General features: G+C 36.3%; 1 long non-coding RNA gene across 1 annotated transcript; it reads right to left on the bottom strand.

Annotated features, from left to right (window-relative positions):
• Window positions 1-1928: 1928 nt before the first annotated feature.
• Window positions 1929-22824, bottom strand: LOC122795015. The gene is made up of 11 exons (XR_006363719.1): window positions 22703-22824; window positions 20619-20711; window positions 18532-18624; window positions 16456-16548; window positions 14378-14470; window positions 12290-12382; window positions 10205-10297; window positions 8122-8214; window positions 6031-6123; window positions 3953-4045; window positions 1929-1957 (listed from the first exon to the last, which is right to left on the bottom strand). It is a non-coding gene; the product is annotated as an uncharacterized LOC122795015 (long non-coding RNA).
• Window positions 22825-23074: the final 250 nt, after the last annotated feature.

The following is a 23074-nucleotide window of genomic DNA, read 5'->3' as shown; positions in this document are numbered from 1 at the left end:
GTATTCAAAATAATCTCTTGCTCCTCAGCATTATTGGGTAAAAATGTCTGAAAACTTACAAAAGAGATCCTGTTGCATTGTGTGCGCATTATGAGCAGATACAAACATATGATAATGCAAGGAAAAGCATCCAGTAATTAGCATTCCTCGCTCAAGTACCAGCATCCGTTTCTCAGAGAGGCAAAACTATAAGGTGGATAGTAGTTTATGATGACTGCCTGGGTGTTATTTACTTGATTAGGACTCAAGTTTGCATGGCCCAGAACACCTATCTTATAAAATGTCAAAATCATGCTATCTGAGTAAAAGAAACACAATCAATATTACATAATGAAGAGAACATTACCACTCTTTCCCCAGACTACAAAGATTAATTGTGCCCAGAAAGTGAACAGAATAAACATTACATAAGGAACAGAATATTACCACTCTGTTGCCCAAGTGCAAATATTAATTCTGTCCAGAAACTGAATGCCCAAAAGAAGTAAAGATACAGACAATGTATAGAAAATAATGGGGCAGAAACACTGAAATAAATTTAAAAAAACAGAAATTTTGGAGATAGTGGATCCTGTACATAGGCGAATCTGACCGAGTAAAGGAGAGCGTACAATCATCCGTCAGTTTCATTAGTCACTTGAGGAGCTAACAGCTGTAAGGGCCATGCACTTAGGGTTACAGATTACAGTGTATGCCTTGATTGTAGTTACCTTATTAGGACTAAAGTTTGCAGGGCGCACATAATCTATGAGATAATACTTCTACATTATATTAAAGAGAAAACAAGAACTGAATATATAATTAAGTAAATAGTACAGGAATTACTAAGTATAACATTAGCATAGTAACATAATACATAAAACAAATCTACCGGAAATAAAGGTCCAGAGAGGGTAGTATGACACAAGAGGAATATAAAATCACCTGTTGCTCAGCAAGGTGTCAGCAAGAAAGAACTGAGGGAAAGAAACCTATGTTTTACTGTATTGGGCAATGTGCAGATGCAAACCAGTCAGTAAGGCAAGTCGTAGAAACTTCTGCTAGTCTTCTTTCTTGCTTGGCCTGCATTTGACTTGTCTTGTGAAGTCAGAGTGGGCAACAGCTGGTTATGTATGCTTGCCAGGTAGTTACCTGACTAGGATTAAAGTTTGCAGGGCACAGAATAAGTGTAGATATTAAGATGATCTCCAGAGTTACGGACTGAGATCAAACATGAGTATAAAACCTCAGATGCGTAGGCGCCATGAAATATTTTACAGAGTAAAGTCTTAAATTCATACTGGGAGTACGGATAAGAAAAGTGCATTTCAAATGCTGAAATATAGTACACATATATATTAGATAATACAGTCTTACGATACACAGTTAAAATACAAGTGATCTGCATCTGAAGTCCAGAAAAGGGAACCCACATGATGTGTGCATAATGCATCACTGGATACCAATGCCCAGAACACCTAGGAGATTATATTCCTAAATTACACTATATGAGTAAATAAAAGAAATGAATGTTACATAATGAACAGAGTATTACCACATTGTTGCCCAAAACTGAAGATGTGAGGTGTAGACAACAGTAGAAGTGAAGTGTAGAAAATAAACTAAGTACTTGTTTTGCTACACTGAGCATGTGCAAGCGACACCTAGCAAAAGCACGATCAATCTCAAAAGCATCGATCAGTGACATTATGCATTTTATTAGTCTTGACAATCCACTCATTAACATATCATGAAATGTAACCTGTTCTGCTGTTTCACATGCAGCAGTCTACATATGCAGAAACAAGTCGTGATCTCAAAATATACAAGTTTCAAGTTATAATTTTTCTAATTAGTTTTTCTTTTCTTTTGTAGGAAAACCTACCTAGAGAGGCTCTCTCTTCCAACTCAACAGTAGAACCACCAATGTGCATACCAGACTTAGTGAACATACACTCTGAGAGATGTCTGCATTACACTGGAAAAGAAAAGAAAAACTAATTAGAAAAATAATCACTATTACATCAATTCCAAAATGTAATATTACCACAGTTTTGCACAAATGTAAAAATAAATGTGCCCAGAAACTGAAGGTCTTGAAAAGGTAACAGACAAGGGGTATTCAAAATAATCTCTTGCTCCTCAACGTATTGGCTAAAATATCTGAAAAACAAAAAAGAGATCCTATTTTGTGTATTGCGCATGAGCAGATACAAACATGATAATGCAGAGGCATCCAGTAGTCGCATTCCTCGCTCCGACAGCATCCGTTTCTCAGAGGCAAACACAGTGGATAGTAGTTTATGATGAATGCCTGGGTGTTATTTACTTGATTAGGACTCAAGTTTGCATGGCCCAGAACACCTATCTTATAAAATGTCAAAATCACGCTATCTGAGTAAAAGAAACACAATCAATATTACATAATGAAGAGAACATTACCACTCTTTCCCCAGACTACAAAGATTAATTGTGCCCAGAAAGTGAACAGAATAAACATTACATAAGGAACAGAATATTACCACTCTGTTGCCCAAGTGCAAATATTAATTCTGTCCAGAAACTGAATGCCCAAAAGAAGTAAAGATACAGACAATGTATAGAAAATAATGGGGCAGAAACACTGAAATAAATTTAAAAAAAACCCAGAAATTTTGGAGATAGTGGATCCTGTACATAGATGAATCTGACCGAAGTAAAGGAGAACGTACAATCATCCGTCAGTTTCATTAGTCACTTGAGGAGCTAACAGCTGTAAGGGCCATGCACTTAGGGTTACAGATTACAGTGTATGCCTTGATTGTAGTTACCTTATTAGGACTAAAGTTTGCAGGGCGCACATAATCTATGAGATAATACTTCTACATTATATTAAAGAGAAAACAAGAACTGAATATATAATTAAGTAAATAGTACAGGAATTACTAAGTATAACATTAGCATAGTAACATAATACATAAAACAAATCTACCTGGGAAATAAAGGTCCAGAGAGGGTAGTATCACACAAGAGGAATACAAAATCACCTGTTGCTCAGCAAGGTGTCAGCAAGAAGAACTGAGGGAAAGAAACCTATGTTTTACTGTATTGGGCAATGTGCAGATGCAAACCAGTCCAGTAAGGCAAGACGTAGAAACTTCTGCTAGTCTTCTTTCTTGCTTGGCCTGCATTTGACTTGTCTTGTGAAGTCAGAGTGGGCAACAGCTGGTTATGTATGCTTGCCAGGTAGTTACCTGACTAGGATTAAAGTTTGCAGGGCACAGAATAAGTGTAGATATTAAGATGATCTCCAGAGTTATCGGACTGAGATCAAACATGAGTATAAAACCTCAGATACGTAGACGCCATGAAATATTTTACAGAGTAAAAGTCTTAAATTCATACTGGGAGACCGGATAAGAAAAGTGCATTTCAAATGCTGAAATATAGTACACATATATATTAGATAATACAGTCTTACGATACACAGTTAAAATACAAGTGATCTGCATCTGAAGTCCAGAAAAGGGAACCCACATGATGTGTGCATAATGCATCACTGGATACCAATGCCCAGAACACCTAGGAGATTATATTCCTAAATTACACTATATGAGTAAATAAAAAGAAATGAATGTTACATAATGAACAGAGTATTACCACATTGTTGCCCAAAACTGAAGATGTGAGGTGTAGACAACAGTAGAAGTGAAGTGTAGAAAATAAACTAAGTACTTGTTTTGCTACACTGAGCATGTGCAGGGCGACACCTAGCAAAAGCACGATCAATCTCAAAAAGCATCGAACAGTGACATTATGCATTTTTATTAGTCTTCGACAATCCACTCATTAACACATCATGAAATGTAACCTGTTATGCTGTTTCACATGCAGCAGTCTACATATGCAGAAACAAGTCGTGATCTCAAAATATACAAGTTTCAAGTTATAATTTTTCTAATTAGTTTTTCTTTTCTTTTGTAGGAAAACCTACCTAGAGAGGCTCTCTCTTCCAACTCAACAGTAGAACCACCAATGTGCATACCAGACTTAGTGAACATACACTCTGAGAGATGTCTGCATTACACTGGAAAAGAAAAGAAAAACTAATTAGAAAAATAATCACTATTACATCAATTCCAAAATGTAATATTACCACAGTTTTGCACAAATGTAAAACTAAATGCCCAGAAACTGAAGGTCTTGAAAAGGTAACAGACAAGGGGTATTCAAAATAATCTCTTGCTCCTCAGCGTATTGGCTAAAATATCTGAAAAACAAAAAGAGATCCTATTTTGTGTATTAGCATGAGCAGATACAAACATGATAATGCAGAGGCATCCAGTAGTCGCATTCCTCGCTCCGACAGCATCCGTTTCTCAGAGGCAAACACAGTGGATAGTAGTTTATGATGAATGCCTGGGTGTTATTTACTTGATTAGGACTCAAGTTTGCATGGCCCAGAACACCTATCTTATAAAATGTCAAAATCACGCTATCTGAGTAAAAGAAACACAATCAATATTACATAATGAAGAGAACATTACCACTCTTTCCCCAGACTACAAAGATTAATTGTGCCCAGAAAGTGAACAGAATAAACATTACATAAGGAACAGAATATTACCACTCTGTTGCCCAAGTGCAAATATTAATTCTGTCCAGAAACTGAATGCCCAAAAGAAGTAAAGATACAGACAATGTATAGAAAATAATGGGGCAGAAACACTGAAATAAATTAAAAAAAAACAGAAATTTTGGAGATAGTGGATCCTGTACATAGCGAATCTGACCAGAGTAAAGAAGAACGTACAATCATCCGTCAGTTTCATTAGTCACTTGAGGAGCTAACAGCTGTAAGGGCCATGCACTTAGGGTTACAGATTACAGTGTATGCCTTGATTGTAGTTACCTTATTAGGACTAAAGTTTGCAGAGCGCACATAATCTATGAGATAATACTTCTACATTATATTAAAGAGAAAACAAGAACTGAATATATAATTAAGTAAATAGTACAGGAATTACTAAGTATAACATTAGCATAGTAACATAATACATAAAACAAATCTACCGGAAATAAAGGTCCAGAGAGGGTAGTATCACACAAGAGGAATACAAAATCACCTGTTGCTCAGCAAGGTGTCAGCAAGAAGAACTGAGGGAAAGAAACCTATGTTTTACTGTATTGGGCAATGTGCAGATGCAAACCAGTCCGAAGTAAGGCAAGACGTAGAAACTTCTGCTAGTCTTCTTTCTTGCTTGGCCTGCATTTGACTTGTCTTGTGAAGTCAGAGTGGGCAACAGCTGGTTATGTATGCTTGCCAGGTAGTTACCTGACTAGGATTAAAGTTTGCAGGGCACAGAATAAGTGTAGATATTAAGATGATCTCCAGAGTTATCGGACTGAGATCAAACATGAGTATAAAACCTCAGGTACGTAGACGCCATGAAATATTTTACAGAGTAAAAGTCTTAAATTCATACTGGGAGACCGGATAAGAAAAGTGCATTTCAAATGCTGAAATATAGTACACATATATATTAGATAATACAGTCTTACACGATACACAGTTAAAATACAAGTGATCTGCATCTGAAGTCCAGAAAAGGGAACCCACATGATGTGTGCATAATGCATCACTGGATACCAATGCCCAGAACACCTAGGAGATTATATTCCTAAATTACACTATATGAGTAAATAAAAAGAAATGAATGTTACATAATGAACAGAGTATTACCACATTGTTGCCCAAAACTGAAGATGTGAGGTGTAGACAACAGTAGAAGTGAAGTGTAGAAAATAAACTAAGTACTTGTTTTGCTACACTGAGCATGTGCAAGCGACACCTAGCAAAAGCACGATCAATCTCAAAAGCATCGATCAGTGACATTATGCATTTTATTAGTCTTGACAATCCACTCATTAACATATCATGAAATGTAACCTGTTCTGCTGTTTCACATGCAGCAGTCTACATATGCAGAAACAATGCGTTATCTCAAAATATACAAGTTTCAAGTTATAATTTTTCTAATTAGTTTTCTTTTCTTTTGTAGGAAAACCTACCTAGAGAGGCTCTCTCTTCCAACTCAACAGTAGAACCACCAATGTGCATACCAGACTTAGTGAACATACACTCTGAGAGATGTCTGCATTACACTGGAAAAGAAAAGAAAAACTAATTAGAAAAATAATCACTATTACATCAATTCCAAAATGTAATATTACCACAGTTTTGCACAAATGTAAAAATAAATGCGCCCAGAAACTGAAGGTCTTGAAAAGGTAACAGACAAGGGGTATTCAAAATAATCTCTTGCTCCTCAACGTATTGGCTAAAATATCTGAAAAACAAAAAAGAGATCCTATTTTGTGTATGGAGCATGAGCAGATACAAACATGATAATGCAGAGGCATCCAGTAGTCGCATTCCTCGCTCCGACAGCATCCGTTTCTCAGAGGCAAACACAGTGGATAGTAGTTTATGATGAATGCCTGGGTGTTATTTACTTGATTAGGACTCAAGTTTGCATGGCCCAGAACACCTATCTTATAAAATGTCAAAATCACGCTATCTGAGTAAAAGAAACACAATCAATATTACATAATGAAGAGAACATTACCACTCTTTCCCCAGACTACAAAGATTAATTGTGCCCAGAAAGTGAACAGAATAAACATTACATAAGGAACAGAATATTACCACTCTGTTGCCCAAGTGCAAATATTAATTCTGTCCAGAAACTGAATGCCCAAAAGAAGTAAAGATACAGACAATGTATAGAAAATAATGGGGCAGAAACACTGAAATAAATTTAAAAAAAAAACAGAAATTTTGGAGATAGTGGATCCTGTACATAGACGAATATGACCGAAGTAAAGGAGAACGTACAATCATCCGTCAGTTTCATTAGTCACTTGAGGAGCTAACAGCTGTAAGGGCCATGCACTTAGGGTTACAGATTACAGTGTATGCCTTGATTGTAGTTACCTTATTAGGACTAAAGTTTGCAGGGCGCACATAATCTATGAGATAATACTTCTACATTATATTAAAGAGAAAACAAGAACTGAATATACAATTAAGTAAATAGTACGGGAATTACTAAGTATAACATTAGCATAGTAACATAATACATAAAAAAATCTACCCGGGAAATAAAGGTCCAGAGAGGGTAGTATCACACAAGAGGAATACAAAATCACCTGTTGCTCAGCAAGGTGTCAGCAAGAAGAACTGAGGGAAAGAAACCTATGTTTTACTGTATTGGGCAATGTGCAGATGCAAACCAGTCCGAAGTAAGGCAAGACGTAGAAACTTCTGCTAGTCTTCTTTCTTGCTTGGCCTGCATTTGACTTGTCTTGTGAAGTCAGAGTGGGCAACAGCTGGTTATGTATGCTTGCCAGGTAGTTACCTGACTAGGATTAAAGTTTGCAGGGCACAGAATAAGTGTAGATATTAAGATGATCTCCAGAGTTACCGGACTGAGATCAAACATGAGTATAAAACCTCAGGTACGTAGACGCCATGAAATATTTTACAGAGTAAAAGTCTTAAATTCATACTGGGAGTACCGGATAAGAAAAGTGCATTTCAAATGCTGAAATATAGTACACATATACATTAGATAATACAGTTTTACGCGATACACAGTTAAAATACAAGTGATCTGCATCTGAAGTCCAGAAAAGGGAACCCACATGATGTGTGCATAATGCATCACTGGATACCAATGCCCAGAACACCTAGGAGATTATATTCCTAAATTACACTATATGAGTAAATAAAAAGAAATGAATGTTACATAATGAACAGAGTATTACCACATTGTTGCCCAAAACTGAAGATGTGAGGTGTAGACAACAGTAGAAGTGAAGTGTAGAAAATAAACTAAGTACTTGTTTTGCTACACTGAGCATGTGCAGGGCGACACCTAGCAAAAGCACGATCAATCTCAAAAAGCATCGATCAGTGACATTATGCATTTTATTAGTCTTCGACAATCCACTCATTAACATATCATGAAATGTAACCTGTTCTGCTGTTTCACATGCAGCAGTCTACATATGCAGAAACAATGCGTTATCTCAAAATATACAAGTTTCAAGTTATAATTTTTCTAATTAGTTTTTCTTTTCTTTTGTAGGAAAACCTACCTAGAGAGGCTCTCTCTTCCAACTCAACAGTAGAACCACCAATGTGCACACCAGACTTAGTGAACATACACTCTGAGAGATGTCTGCATTACACTGGAAAAGAAAAGAAAAACTAATTAGAAAAATAATCACTATTACATCAATTCCAAAATGTAATATTACCACAGTTTTGCACAAATGTAAAAATAAATGCCCAGAAACTGAAGGTCTTGAAAAGGTAACAGACAAGGGGTATTCAAAATAATCTCTTGCTCCTCAACGTATTGGCTAAAATATCTGAAAAACAAAAAAAGATCCTATTTTGTGTATTAGCATGAGCAGATACAAACATGATAATGCAGAGGCATCCAGTAGTCGCATTCCTCGCTCCGACAGCATCCGTTTCTCAGAGGCAAACACAGTGGATAGTAGTTTATGATGAATGCCTGGGTGTTATTTACTTGATTAGGACTCAAGTTTGCATGGCCCAGAACACCTATCTTATAAAATGTCAAAATCACGCTATCTGAGTAAAAGAAACACAATCAATATTACATAATGAAGAGAACATTACCACTCTTTCCCCAGACTACAAAGATTAATTGTGCCCAGAAAGTGAACAGAATAAACATTACATAAGGAACAGAATATTACCACTCTGTTGCCCAAGTGCAAATATTAATTCTGTCCAGAAACTGAATGCCCAAAAGAAGTAAAGATACAGACAATGTATAGAAAATAATGGGGCAGAAACACTGAAATAAATTTAAAAAAAAACAGAAATTTTGGAAATAGTGGATCCTGTACATAGACGAATCTGACCGAAGTAAAGGAGAACGTACAATCATCCGTCAGTTTCATTAGTCACCTGAGGAGCTAACAGCTGTAAGGGCCATGCACTTAGGGTTACAGATTACAGTGTATGCCTTGATTGTAGTTACCTTATTAGGACTAAAGTTTGCAGGGCGCACATAATCTATGAGATAATACTTCTACATTATATTAAAGAGAAAACAAGAACTGAATATATAATTAAGTAAATAGTACAGGAATTACTAAGTATAACATTAGCATAGTAACATAATACATAAAACAAATCTACCCGGGAAATAAAGGTCCAGAGAGGGTAGTATCACACAAGAGGAATACAAAATCACCTGTTGCTCAGCAAGGTGTCAGCAAGAAGAACTGAGGGAAAGAAACCTATGTTTTACTGTATTGGGCAATGTGCAGATGCAAACCAGTCCAGTAAGGCAAGTCGTAGAAACTTCTGCTAGTCTTCTTTCTTGCTTGGCCTGCATTTGACTTGTCTTGTGAAGTCAGAGTGGGCAACAGCTGGTTATGTATGCTTGCCAGGTAGTTACCTGACTAGGATTAAAGTTTGCAGGGCACAGAATAAGTGTAGATATTAAGATGATCTCCAGAGTTACCGGACTGAGATCAAACATGAGTATAAAACCTCAGATGCGTAGTCGCCATGAAATATTTTACAGAGTAAAAGTCTTAAATTCATACTGGGAGTACCGGATAAGAAAAGTGCATTTCAAATGCTGAAATATAGTACACATATACATTAGATAATACAGTTTTACGCGATACACAGTTAAAATACAAGTGATCTGCATCTGAAGTCCAGAAAAGGGAACCCACATGATGTGTGCATAATGCATCACTGGATACCAATGCCCAGAACACCTAGGAGATTATATTCCTAAATTACACTATATGAGTAAATAAAAAGAAATGAATGTTACATAATGAACAGAGTATTACCACATTGTTGCCCAAAACTGAAGATGTGAGGTGTAGACAACAGTAGAAGTGAAGTGTAGAAAATAAACTAAGTACTTGTTTTGCTACACTGAGCATGTGCAGGGCGACACCTAGCAAAAGCACGATCAATCTCAAAAGCATCGATCAGTGACATTATGCATTTTATTAGTCTTCGACAATCCACTCATTAACATATCATGAAATGTAACCTGTTCTGCTGTTTCACATGCAGCAGTCTACATATGCAGAAACAAGTCGTGATCTCAAAATATACAAGTTTCAAGTTATAATTTTTCTAATTAGTTTTCTTTTCTTTTGTAGGAAAACCTACCTAGAGAGGCTCTCTCTTCCAACTCAACAGTAGAACCACCAATGTGCATACCAGACTTAGTGAACATACACTCTGAGAGATGTCTGCATTACACTGGAAAAGAAAAGAAAAACTAATTAGAAAAATAATCACTATTACATCAATTCCAAAATGTAATATTACCACAGTTTTGCACAAATGTAAAATAAATGCGCCCAGAAACTGAAGGTCTTGAAAAGGTAACAGACAAGGGGTATTCAAAATAATCTCTTGCTCCTCAGCGTATTGGCTAAAATATCTGAAAAACAAAAAGAGATCCTATTTTGTGTATTAGCATGAGCAGATACAAACATGATAATGCAGAGGCATCCAGTAGTCGCATTCCTCGCTCCGACAGCATCCGTTTCTCAGAGGCAAACACAGTGGATAGTAGTTTATGATGAATGCCTGGGTGTTATTTACTTGATTAGGACTCAAGTTTGCATGGCCCAGAACACCTATCTTATAAAATGTCAAAATCACGCTATCTGAGTAAAAGAAACACAATCAATATTACATAATGAAGAGAACATTACCACTCTTTCCCCAGACTACAAAGATTAATTGTGCCCAGAAAGTGAACAGAATAAACATTACATAAGGAACAGAATATTACCACTCTGTTGCCCAAGTGCAAATATTAATTCTGTCCAGAAACTGAATGCCCAAAAGAAGTAAAGATACAGACAATGTATAGAAAATAATGGGGCAGAAACACTGAAATAAATTTAAAAAAAACCCAGAAATTTTGGAGATAGTGGATCCTGTACATAGACGAATATGACCGAAGTAAAGGAGAGCATTACAATCATCCGTCAGTTTCATTAGTCACTTGAGGAGCTAACAGCTGTAAGGGCCATGCACTTAGGGTTACAGATTACAGTGTATGCCTTGATTGTAGTTACCTTATTAGGACTAAAGTTTGCAGGGCGCACATAATCTATGAGATAATACTTCTACATTATATTAAAGAGAAAACAAGAACTGAATATATAATTAAGTAAATAGTACAGGAATTACTAAGTATAACATTAGCATAGTAACATAATACATAAAACAAATCTACCGGAAATAAAGGTCCAGAGAGGGTAGTATCACACAAGAGGAATACAAAATCACCTGTTGCTCAGCAAGGTGTCAGCAAGAAGAACTGAGGGAAAGAAACCTATGTTTTACTGTATTGGGCAATGTGCAGATGCAAACCAGTCCGAAGTAAGGCAAAGCGTAGAAACTTCTGCTAGTCTTCTTTCTTGCTTGGCCTGCATTTGACTTGTCTTGTGAAGTCAGAGTGGGCAACAGCTGGTTATGTATGCTTGCCAGGTAGTTACCTGACTAGGATTAAAGTTTGCAGGGCACAGAATAAGTGTAGATATTAAGATGATCTCCAGAGTTACCGGACTGAGATCAAACATGAGTATAAAACCTCAGGTACGTAGACGCCATGAAATATTTTACAGAGTAAAAGTCTTAAATTCATACTGGGAGTACCGGATAAGAAAAGTGCATTTCAAATGCTGAAATATAGTACACATATATATTAGATAATACAGTCTTACGCGATACACAGTTAAAATACAAGTGATCTGCATCTGAAGTCCAGAAAAGGGAACCCACATGATGTGTGCATAATGCATCACTGGATACCAATGCCCAGAACACCTAGGAGATTATATTCCTAAATTACACTATATGAGTAAATAAAAAGAAATGAATGTTACATAATGAACAGAGTATTACCACATTGTTGCCCAAAACTGAAGATGTGAGGTGTAGACAACAGTAGAAGTGAAGTGTAGAAAATAAACTAAGTACTTGTTTTGCTACACTGAGCATGTGCAGGGCGACACCTAGCAAAAGCACGATCAATCTCAGAAAGCATTGTTCAGTCACATTATGCATTTTATTAGTCTTGACAATCCACTCATTAACATATCATGAAAGGTAACCTGTGCTCCTGTTTCACAGGCGGCAGTCAACATAAGCAGAAACAATCGTTATCTCAAAATATACAAGTTTCAAGTTATAATTTTTCTAATTAGTTTTCTTTTCTTTTGTAGGAAAACCTACCTAGAGAGGCTCTCTCTTCCAACTCAACAGTAGAACCACCAATGTGCATACCAGACTTAGTGAACATACACTCTGAGAGATGTCTGCATTACACTGGAAAAGAAAAGAAAAACTAATTAGAAAAATAATCACTATTACATCAATTCCAAAATGTAATATTACCACAGTTTTGCACAAATGTAAAATAAATGCCTAGAAACTGAAGGTCTTGAAAAGGTAACAGACAAGGGGTATTCAAAATAATCTCTTGCTCCTCAGCGTATTGGCTAAAATATCTGAAAAACAAAAAGAGATCCTATTTTGTGTATTAGCATGAGCAGATACAAACATGATAATGCAGAGGCATCCAGTAGTCGCATTCCTCGCTCCGACAGCATCCGTTTCTCAGAGGCAAACACAGTGGATAGTAGTTTATGATGAATGCCTGGGTGTTATTTACTTGATTAGGACTCAAGTTTGCATGGCCCAGAACACCTATCTTATAAAATGTCAAAATCACGCTATCTGAGTAAAAGAAACACAATCAATATTACATAATGAAGAGAACATTACCACTCTTTCCCCAGACTACAAAGATTAATTGTGCCCAGAAAGTGAACAGAATAAACATTACATAAGGAACAGAATATTACCACTCTGTTGCCCAAGTGCAAATATTAATTCTGTCCAGAAACTGAATGCCCAAAAGAAGTAAAGATACAGACAATGTATAGAAAATAATGGGGCAGAAACACTGAAATAAATTAAAAAAAAAAAAAAGAAATTTTGGAGATAGTGGATCCTGTACATAGACGAATCTGACCGAAGTAAAGGAGAACGTACAATCATCCGTCAGTTTCATTAGTCACTTGAGGAGCTAACAGCTGTAAGGGCCATGCACTTAGGGTTACAGATTACAGTGTATGCCTTGATTGTAGTTACCTTATTAGGACTAAAGTTTGCAGGGCGCACATAATCTATGAGATAATACTTCTACATTATATTAAAGAGAAAACAAGAACTGAATATATAATTAAGTAAATAGTACAGGAATTACTAAGTATAACATTAGCATAGTAACATAATACATAAAACAAATCTACCCGGGAAATAAAGGTCCAGAGAGGGTAGTATCACACAAGAGGAATACAAAATCACCTGTTGCTCAGCAAGGTGTCAGCAAGAAGAACTGAGGGAAAGAAACCTATGTTTTACTGTATTGGGCAATGTGCAGATGCAAACCAGTCTGAAGTAAGGCAAGACGTAGAAACTTCTGCTAGTCTTCTTTCTTGCTTGGCCTGCATTTGACTTGTCTTGTGAAGTCAGAGTGGGCAACAGCTGGTTATGTATGCTTGCCAGGTAGTTACCTGACTAGGATTAAAGTTTGCAGGGCACAGAATAAGTGTAGATATTAAGATGATCTCCAGAGTTACCGGACTGAGATCAAACATGAGTATAAAACCTCAGGTACGTAGACGCCATGAAATATTTTACAGAGTAAAAGTCTTAAATTCATACTGGGAGTACCGGATAAGAAAAGTGCATTTCAAATGCTGAAATATAGTACACATATATATTAGATAATACAGTCTTACATGATACACAGTTAAAATACAAGTGATCTGCATCTGAAGTCCAGAAAAGGGAACCCACATGATGTGTGCATAATGCATCACTGGATACCAATGCCCAGAACACCTAGGAGATTATATTCCTAAATTACACTATATGAGTAAATAAAAGAAATGAATGTTACATAATGAACAGAGTATTACCACATTGTTGCCCAAAACTGAAGATGTGAGGTGTAGACAACAGTAGAAGTGAAGTGTAGAAAATAAACTAAGTACTTGTTTTGCTACACTGAGCATGTGCAGGGCGACACCTAGCAAAAGCACGATCAATCTCAAAAAGCATCGATCAGTGACATTATGCATTTTTATTAGTCTTCGACAATCCACTCATTAACATATCATGAAATGTAACCTGTTATGCTGTTTCACATGCAGCAGTCTACATATGCAGAAACAAGTCGTGATCTCAAAATATACAAGTTTCAAGTTATAATTTTTCTAATTAGTTTTTCTTTTCTTTTGTAGGAAAACCTACCTAGAGAGGCTCTCTCTTCCAACTCAACAGTAGAACCACCAATGTGCATACCAGACTTAGTGAACATACACTCTGAGAGATGTCTGCATTACACTGGAAAAGAAAAGAAAAACTAATTAGAAAAATAATCACTATTACATCAATTCCAAAATGTAATATTACCACAGTTTTGCACAAATGTAAAAATAAATGTAGAAACTGAAGGTCTTGAAAAGGTAACAGACAAGGGGTATTCAAAATAATCTCTTGCTCCTCAGCGTATTGGCTAAAATATCTGAAAAACAAAAAGAGATCCTATTTTGTGTATTAGCATGAGCAGATACAAACATGATAATGCAGAGGCATCCAGTAGTCGCATTCCTCGCTCCGACAGCATCCGTTTCTCAGAGGCAAACACAGTGGATAGTAGTTTATGATGAATGCCTGGGTGTTATTTACTTGATTAGGACTCAAGTTTGCATGGCCCAGAACACCTATCTTATAAAATGTCAAAATCACGCTATCTGAGTAAAAGAAACACAATCAATATTACATAATGAAGAGAACATTACCACTCTTTCCCCAGACTACAAAGATTAATTGTGCCCAGAAAGTGAACAGAATAAACATTACATAAGGAACAGAATATTACCACTCTGTTGCCCAAGTGCAAATATTAATTCTGTCCAGAAACTGAATGCCCAAAGAAGTAAAGATACAGACAATGTATCGAAAATAATGGGGCAGAAACACTGAAATAAATTTAAAAAAAAAACAGAAATTTTGGAGATAGTGGATCCTGTACATGAGCGAATCTGACCGAAGTAAAGGAGAGAGTACAATCATCCGTCAGTTTCATTAGTCACTTGAGGAGCTAACAGCTGTAAGGGCCATGCACTTAGGGTTACAGATTACAGTGTATGCCTTGATTGTAGTTACCTTATTAGGACTAAAGTTTGCAGAGCACATAATCTATGAGATAATACTTCTACATTATATTAAAGAGAAAACAAGAACTGAATATATAATTAAGTAAATAGTACAGGAATTACTAAGTATAACATTAGCATAGTAACATAATACATAAAACAAATCTACCGGAAATAAAGGTCCAGAGAGGGTAGTATCACACAAGAGGAATACAAAATCACCTGTTGCTCAGCAAGGTGTCAGCAAGAAGAACTGAGGGAAAGAAACCTATGTTTTACTGTATTGGGCAATGTGCAGATGCAAACCAGTCCGAAGTAAGGCAAGACGTAGAAACTTCTGCTAGTCTTCTTTCTTGCTTGGCCTGCATTTGACTTGTCTTGTGAAGTCAGAGTGGGCAACAGCTGGTTATGTATGCTTGCCAGGTAGTTACCTGACTAGGATTAAAGTTTGCAGGGCACAGAATAAGTGTAGATATTAAGATGATCTCCAGAGTTACCGGACTGAGATCAAACATGAGTATAAAACCTCAGGTACGTAGACGCCATGAAATATTTTACAGAGTAAAAGTCTTAAATTCATACTGGGAGTACCGGATAAGAAAAGTGCATTTCAAATGCTGAAATATAGTACACATATACATTAGATAATACAGTTTTACGCGATACACAGTTAAAATACAAGTGATCTGCATCTGAAGTCCAGAAAAGGGAACCCACATGATGTGTGCATAATGCATCACTGGATACCAATGCCCAGAACACCTAGGAGATTATATTCCTAAATTACACTATATGAGTAAATAAAAAGAAATGAATGTTACATAATGAACAGAGTATTACCACATTGTTGCCCAAAACTGAAGATGTGAGGTGTAGACAACAGTAGAAGTGAAGTGTAGAAAATAAACTAAGTACTTGTTTTGCTACACTGAGCATGTGCAGGCGACACCTAGCAAAAGCACGATCAATCTCAAAAAGCATCGATCAGTGACATTATGCATTTTATTAGTCTTGACAATCCACTCATTAACATATCATGAAATGTAACCTGTTCTGCTGTTTCACATGCAGCAGTCTACATATGCAGAAACAATGCGTTATCTCAAAATATACAAGTTTCAAGTTATAATTTTTCTAATTAGTTTTCTTTTCTTTTGTAGGAAAACCTACCTAGAGAGGCTCTCTCTTCCAACTCAACAGTAGAACCACCAATGTGCATACCAGACTTAGTGAACATACACTCTGAGAGATGTCTGCATTACACTGGAAAGAAAAGAAAAACTAATTAGAAAAATAATCACTATTACATCAATTCAAAATGTAATATTACCACAGTTTTGCACAAATGTAAAATAAATGCCCAGAAACTGAAGGTCTTGAAAAGGTAACATACAAGGGGAATTCAAAATAATCTCTTGCTCCTCAGCGTATGGTCTAAAATATCTAAAAAACAAAAAGAGATCCTATTTTGTGTATTAGCATGAGCAGATACAAACATGATAATGCAGAGGCATCCAGTAGTCGCATTCCTCGCTCCGACAGCATCCGTTTCTCAGAGGCAAACACAGTGGATAGTAGTTTATGATGAATGCCTGGGTGTTATTTACTTGATTAGGACTCAAGTTTGCATGGCCCAGAACACCTATCTTATAAAATGTCAAAATCACGCTATCTGAGTAAAAGAAACACAATCAATATTACATAATGAAGAGAACATTACCACTCTTTCCCCAGACTACAAAGATTAATTGTGCCCAGAAAGTGAACAGAATAAACATTACATAAGGAACAGAATATTACCACTCTGTTGCCCAAGTGCAAATATTAATTCTGTCCAGAAACTGAATGCCCAAAAGAAGTAAAGATACAGACAATGTATAGAAAATAATGGGGCAGAAACACTGAAATAAATTTAAAAAAAACCCAGAAATTTTGGAGATAGTGGATCCTGTACATGAGCGAATCTGACCGAAGTAAAGGAGAGAGTACAATCATCCGTCAGTTTCATTAGTCACTTGAGGAGCTAACAGCTGTAAGGGCCATGCACTTAGGGTTACAGATTACAGTGTATGCCTTGATTGTAGTTACCTTATTAGGACTAAAGTTTGCAGAGCACATAATCTATGAGATAATACTTCTACATTATATTAAAGAGAAAACAAGAACTGAATATATAATTAAGTAAATAGTACAGGAATTACTAAGTATAACATTAGCATAGTAACATAATACATAAAAAAATCTACCCGGGAAATAAAGGTCCAGAGAGGGTAGTATCACACAAGAGGAATACAAAATCACCTGTTGCTCAGCAAGGTGTCAGCAAGAAGAACTGAGGGAAAGAAACCTATGTTTTACTGTATTGGGCAATGTGCAGATGCAAACCAGTCCGAAGTAAGGCAAGACGTAGAAACTTCTGCTAGTCTTCTTTCTTGCTTGGCCTGCATTTGACTTGTCTTGTGAAGTCAGAGTGGGCAACAGCTGGTTATGTATGCTTGCCAGGTAGTTACCTGACTAGGATTAAAGTTTGCAGGGCACAGAATAAGTGTAGATATTAAGATGATCTCCAGAGGTACGGACTGAGATCAAACATGAGTATAAAACCTCAGATGCGTAGGCGCCATGAAATATTTTACAGAGTAAAAGTCTTAAATTCATACTGGGAGACCGGATAAGAAAAGTATATTTCAAATGGTGAAATATAGTACACATATATATTAGATAATACAGTCTTATGCGATACACAGTTAAAATACAAGTGATCTGCATCTGAAGTCCAGAAAAGGGAACCCACATGATGTGTGCATAATGCATCACTGGATACCAATGCCCAGAACACCTAGGAGATTATATTCCTAAATTACACTATATGAGTAAAAAAAAGAAATGAATGTTACATAATGAACAGAGTATTACCACATTGTTGCCCAAAACTGAAGATGTGAGGTGTAGACAACAGTAGAAGTGAAGTGTAGAAAATAAACTAAGTACTTGTTTTGCTACACTGAGCATGTGCAGGGCGACACCTAGCAAAAGCGATCAATCTCAAAAGCATCGATCAGTGACATTATGCATTTTTTTAGTCTTCGACAATCCACTCATTAACATATCATGAAATGTAACCTGTTCTGCTGTTTCACATGCAGCAGTCTACATATGCAGAAACAAGTCGTGATCTCAAAATATACAAGTTTCAAGTTATAATTTTTCTAATTAGTTTTTCTTTTCTTTTGTAGGAAAACCTACCTAGAGAGGCTCTCTCTTCCAACTCAACAGTAGAACCACCAATGTGCATACCAGACTTAGTGAACATACACTCTGAGAGATGTCTGCATTACACTGGAAAAGAAAAGAAAAACTAATTAGAAAAATAATCACTATTACATCAATTCCAAAATGTAATATTACCACAGTTTTGCACAAATGTAAAAATAAATGCCCAGAAACTGAAGGTCTTGAAAAGGTAACAGACAAGGGGTATTCAAAATAATCTCTTGCTCCTCAGCGTATTGGCTAAAATATCTGCAAAACAAAAAAGAGTTCCTATTTTGTGTATTAGCATGAGCAGATACAAACATGATAATGCAGAGGCATCCAGTAGTCGCATTCCTCGCTCCGACAGCATCCGTTTCTCAGAGGCAAACACAGTGGATAGTAGTTTATGATGAATGCCTGGGTGTTATTTACTTGATTAGGACTCAAGTTTGCATGGCCCAGAACACCTATCTTATAAAATGTCAAAATCACGCTATCTGAGTAAAAGAAACACAATCAATATTACATAATGAAGAGAACATTACCACTCTTTCCCCAGACTACAAAGATTAATTGTGCCCAGAAAGTGAACAGAATAAACATTACATAAGGAACAGAATATTACCACTCTGTTGCCCAAGTGCAAATATTAATTCTGTCCAGAAACTGAATGCCCAAAAGAAGTAAAGATACAGACAATGTATAGAAAATAATGGGGCAGAAACACTGAAATAAATTTAAAAAAAACCCAGAAATTTTAGAGATAGTGGATCCTGTACATAGACGAATCTGACCGAAGTAAAGGAGAACGTACAATCATCCGTCAGTTTCATTAGTCACTTGAGGAGCTAACAGCTGTAAGGGCCATGCACTTAGGGTTACAGATTACAGTGTATGCCTTGATTGTAGTTACCTTATTAGGACTAAAGTTTGCAGAGCACATAATCTATGAGATAATACTTCTACATTATATTAAAGAGAAAACAAGAACTGAATATATAATTAAGTAAATAGTACAGGAATTACTAAGTATAACATTAGCATAGTAACATAATACATAAAACAAATCTACCGGAAATAAAGGTCCAGAGAGGGTAGTATCACACAAGAGGAATACAAAATCACCTGTTGCTCAGCAAGGTGTCAGCAAGAAGAACTGAGGGAAAGAAACCTATGTTTTACTGTATTGGGCAATGTGCAGATGCAAACCAGTCCGAAGTAAGGCAAGACGTAGAAACTTCTGCTAGTCTTCTTTCTTGCTTGGCCTGCATTTGACTTGTCTTGTGAAGTCAGAGTGGGCAACAGCTGGTTATGTATGCTTGCCAGGTAGTTACCTGACTAGGATTAAAGTTTGCAGGGCACAGAATAAGTGTAGATATTAAGATGATCTCCAGAGTTACCGGACTGAGATCAAACATGAGTATAAAACCTCAGGTACGTAGACGCCATGAAATATTTTACAGAGTAAACGTCTTAAATTCATACTGGGAGTACCGGATAAGAAAAGTGCATTTCAAATGCTGAAATATAGTACACATATATATTAGATAATACAGTCTTACACGATACACAGTTAAAATACAAGTGATCTGCATCTGAAGTCCAGAAAAGGGAACCCACATGATGTGTGCATAATGCATCACTGGATACCAATGCCCAGAACACCTAGGAGATTATATTCCTAAATTACACTATATGAGTAAATAAAAAGAAATGAATGTTACATAATGAACAGAGTATTACCACATTGTTGCCCAAAACTGAAGATGTGAGGTGTAGACAACAGTAGAAGTGAAGTGTAGAAAATAAACTAAGTACTTGTTTTGCTACACTGAGCATGGGCAGGACGACGCCTACCAAAAGCACGATCAATCTCAAAAAGCATCGAACAGTGACATTATGCATTTTTATTAGTCTTCGACAATCCACTCATTAACATATCATGAAATGTAACCTGTTCTGCTGTTTCACATGCAGCAGTCTACATATGCAGAAACAATGCGTTATCTCAAAATATACAAGTTTCAAGTTATAATTTTTTCTAATTAGTTTTTCTTTTCTTTTGTAGGAAAACCTACCTAGAGAGGCTCTCTCTTCCAACTCAACAGTAGAACCACCAATGTGCATACCAGACTTAGTGAACATACACTCTGAGAGATGTCTGCATTACACTGGAAAAGAAAAGAAAAACTAATTAGAAAAATAATCACTATTACATCAATTCCAAAATGTAATATTACCACAGTTTTGCACAAATGTAAAAATAAATGCGTAGAAACTGAAGGTCTTGAAAAGGTAACAGACAAGGGGTATTCAAAATAATCTCTTGCTCCTCAATGTATTGGCTAAAATATCTGAAAAACAAAAAAAGATCCTATTTTGTGTATTAGCATGAGCAGATACAAACATGATAATGCAGAGGCATCCAGTAGTCGCATTCCTCGCTCCGACAGCATCCGTTTCTCAGAGGCAAACACAGTGGATAGTAGTTTATGATGAATGCCTGGGTGTTATTTACTTGATTAGGACTCAAGTTTGCATGGCCCAGAACACCTATCTTATAAAATGTCAAAATCACGCTATCTGAGTAAAAGAAACACAATCAATATTACATAATGAAGAGAACATTACCACTCTTTCCCCAGACTACAAAGATTAATTGTGCCCAGAAAGTGAACAGAATAAACATTACATAAGGAACAGAATATTACCACTCTGTTGCCCAAGTGCAAATATTAATTCTGTCCAGAAACTGAATGCCCAAAAGAAGTAAAGATACAGACAATGTATAGAAAATAATGGGGCAGAAACACTGAAATAAATTTAAAAAAAAAAACAGAAATTTTGGAGATAGTGGATCCTGTACATGAGGCGAATCTGACCCGAGTAAAGGAGAGCGTGCAATCATCCGTCAGTTTCATTAGTCACTTGAGGAGCTAACAGCTGTAAGGGCCATGCACTTAGGGTTACAGATTACAGTGTATGCCTTGATTGTAGTTACCTTATTAGGACTAAAGTTTGCAGAGCACATAATCTATGAGATATTACTTCTACATTATATTAAAAGAAAACAAGAACTGAATATATAATTAAGTAAATAGTACAGGAATTACTAAGTATAACATTAGCATAGTAACATAATACATAAAACAAATCTACCGCGAAATAAAGGTCCAGAGAGGGTAGTATCACACAAGAGGAATACAAAATCACCTGTTGCTCAGCAAGGTGTCAGCAAGAAGAACTGAGGGAAAGAAACCTATGTTTTACTGTATTGGGCAATGTGCAGATGCAAACCAGTCCAGTAAGGCAAGGCGTAGAAACTTCTGCTAGTCTTCTTTCTTGCTTGGCCTGCATTTGACTTGTCTTGTGAAGTCAGAGTGGGCAACAGCTGGTTATGTATGCTTGCCAGGTAGTTACCTGACTAGGATTAAAGTTTGCAGGGCACAGAATAAGTGTAGATATTAAGATGATCTCCAGAGTTACGGACTGAGATCAAACATGAGTATAACACCTGAGGTACGTAGAGGCCATGAAATATTTTACAGAGTAAAAGTCTTAAATTCATACTGGGAGACCGGATAAGAAAAGTATATTTCAAATGCTGAAATATAGTACACATATATATTAGATAATACAGTCTTATGCGATACACAGTTAAAATACAAGTGATCTGCATCTGAAGTCCAGAAAAGGGAACCCACATGATGTGTGCATAATGCATCACTGGATACCAATGCCCAGAACACCTAGGAGATTATATTCCTAAATTACACTATATGAGTAAATAAAAAGAAATGAATGTTACATAATGAACAGAGTATTACCACATTGTTGCCCAAAACTGAAGATGTGAGGTGTAGACAACAGTAGAAGTGAAGTGTAGAAAATAAACTAAGTACTTGTTTTGCTACACTGAGCATGGGCAGGACGACGCCTAGCAAAAGCACGATCAATCTCAAAAAGCATCGAACAGTGACATTATGCATTTTTATTAGTCTTCGACAATCCACTCATTAACATATCATGAAATGTAACCTGTTCTGCTGTTTCACATGCAGCAGTCTACATATGCAGAAACAATGCGTTATCTCAAAATATACAAGTTTCAAGTTATAATTTTTCTAATTAGTTTTTTCTTTTCTTTTGTAGGAAAACCTACCTAGAGAGGCTCTCTCTTCCAACTCAACAGTAGAACCACCAATGTGCATACCAGACTTAGTGAACATACACTCTGAGAGATGTCTGCATTACACTGGAAAAGAAAAGAAAAACTAATTAGAAAAATAATCACTATTACATCAATTCCAAAATGTAATATTACCACAGTTTTGCACAAATGTAAAAATAAATCATTAGAAACTGAAGGTCTTGAAAAGGTAACAGACAAGGGGTATTCAAATTAATCTCTTGCTCCTCAGCCTCTTCGGTAAAATATCTGAAAAACAAAAAGAGATCCTATTTTGTGTATTAGCATGAGCAGATACAAACATGATAATGCAGAGGCATCCAGTAGTAGCATTCCTCGCTCCGA

Source organism: Protopterus annectens, chromosome 1.part0 (genome assembly GCF_019279795.1).
Source record: "Protopterus annectens isolate FY-2018-M chromosome 1.part0, PAN1.0, whole genome shotgun sequence".
NCBI classification, from domain to species: Eukaryota; Metazoa; Chordata; order Ceratodontiformes; family Protopteridae; genus Protopterus; species Protopterus annectens.
This window is presented reverse-complemented; position numbering and strand designations above follow the sequence as displayed.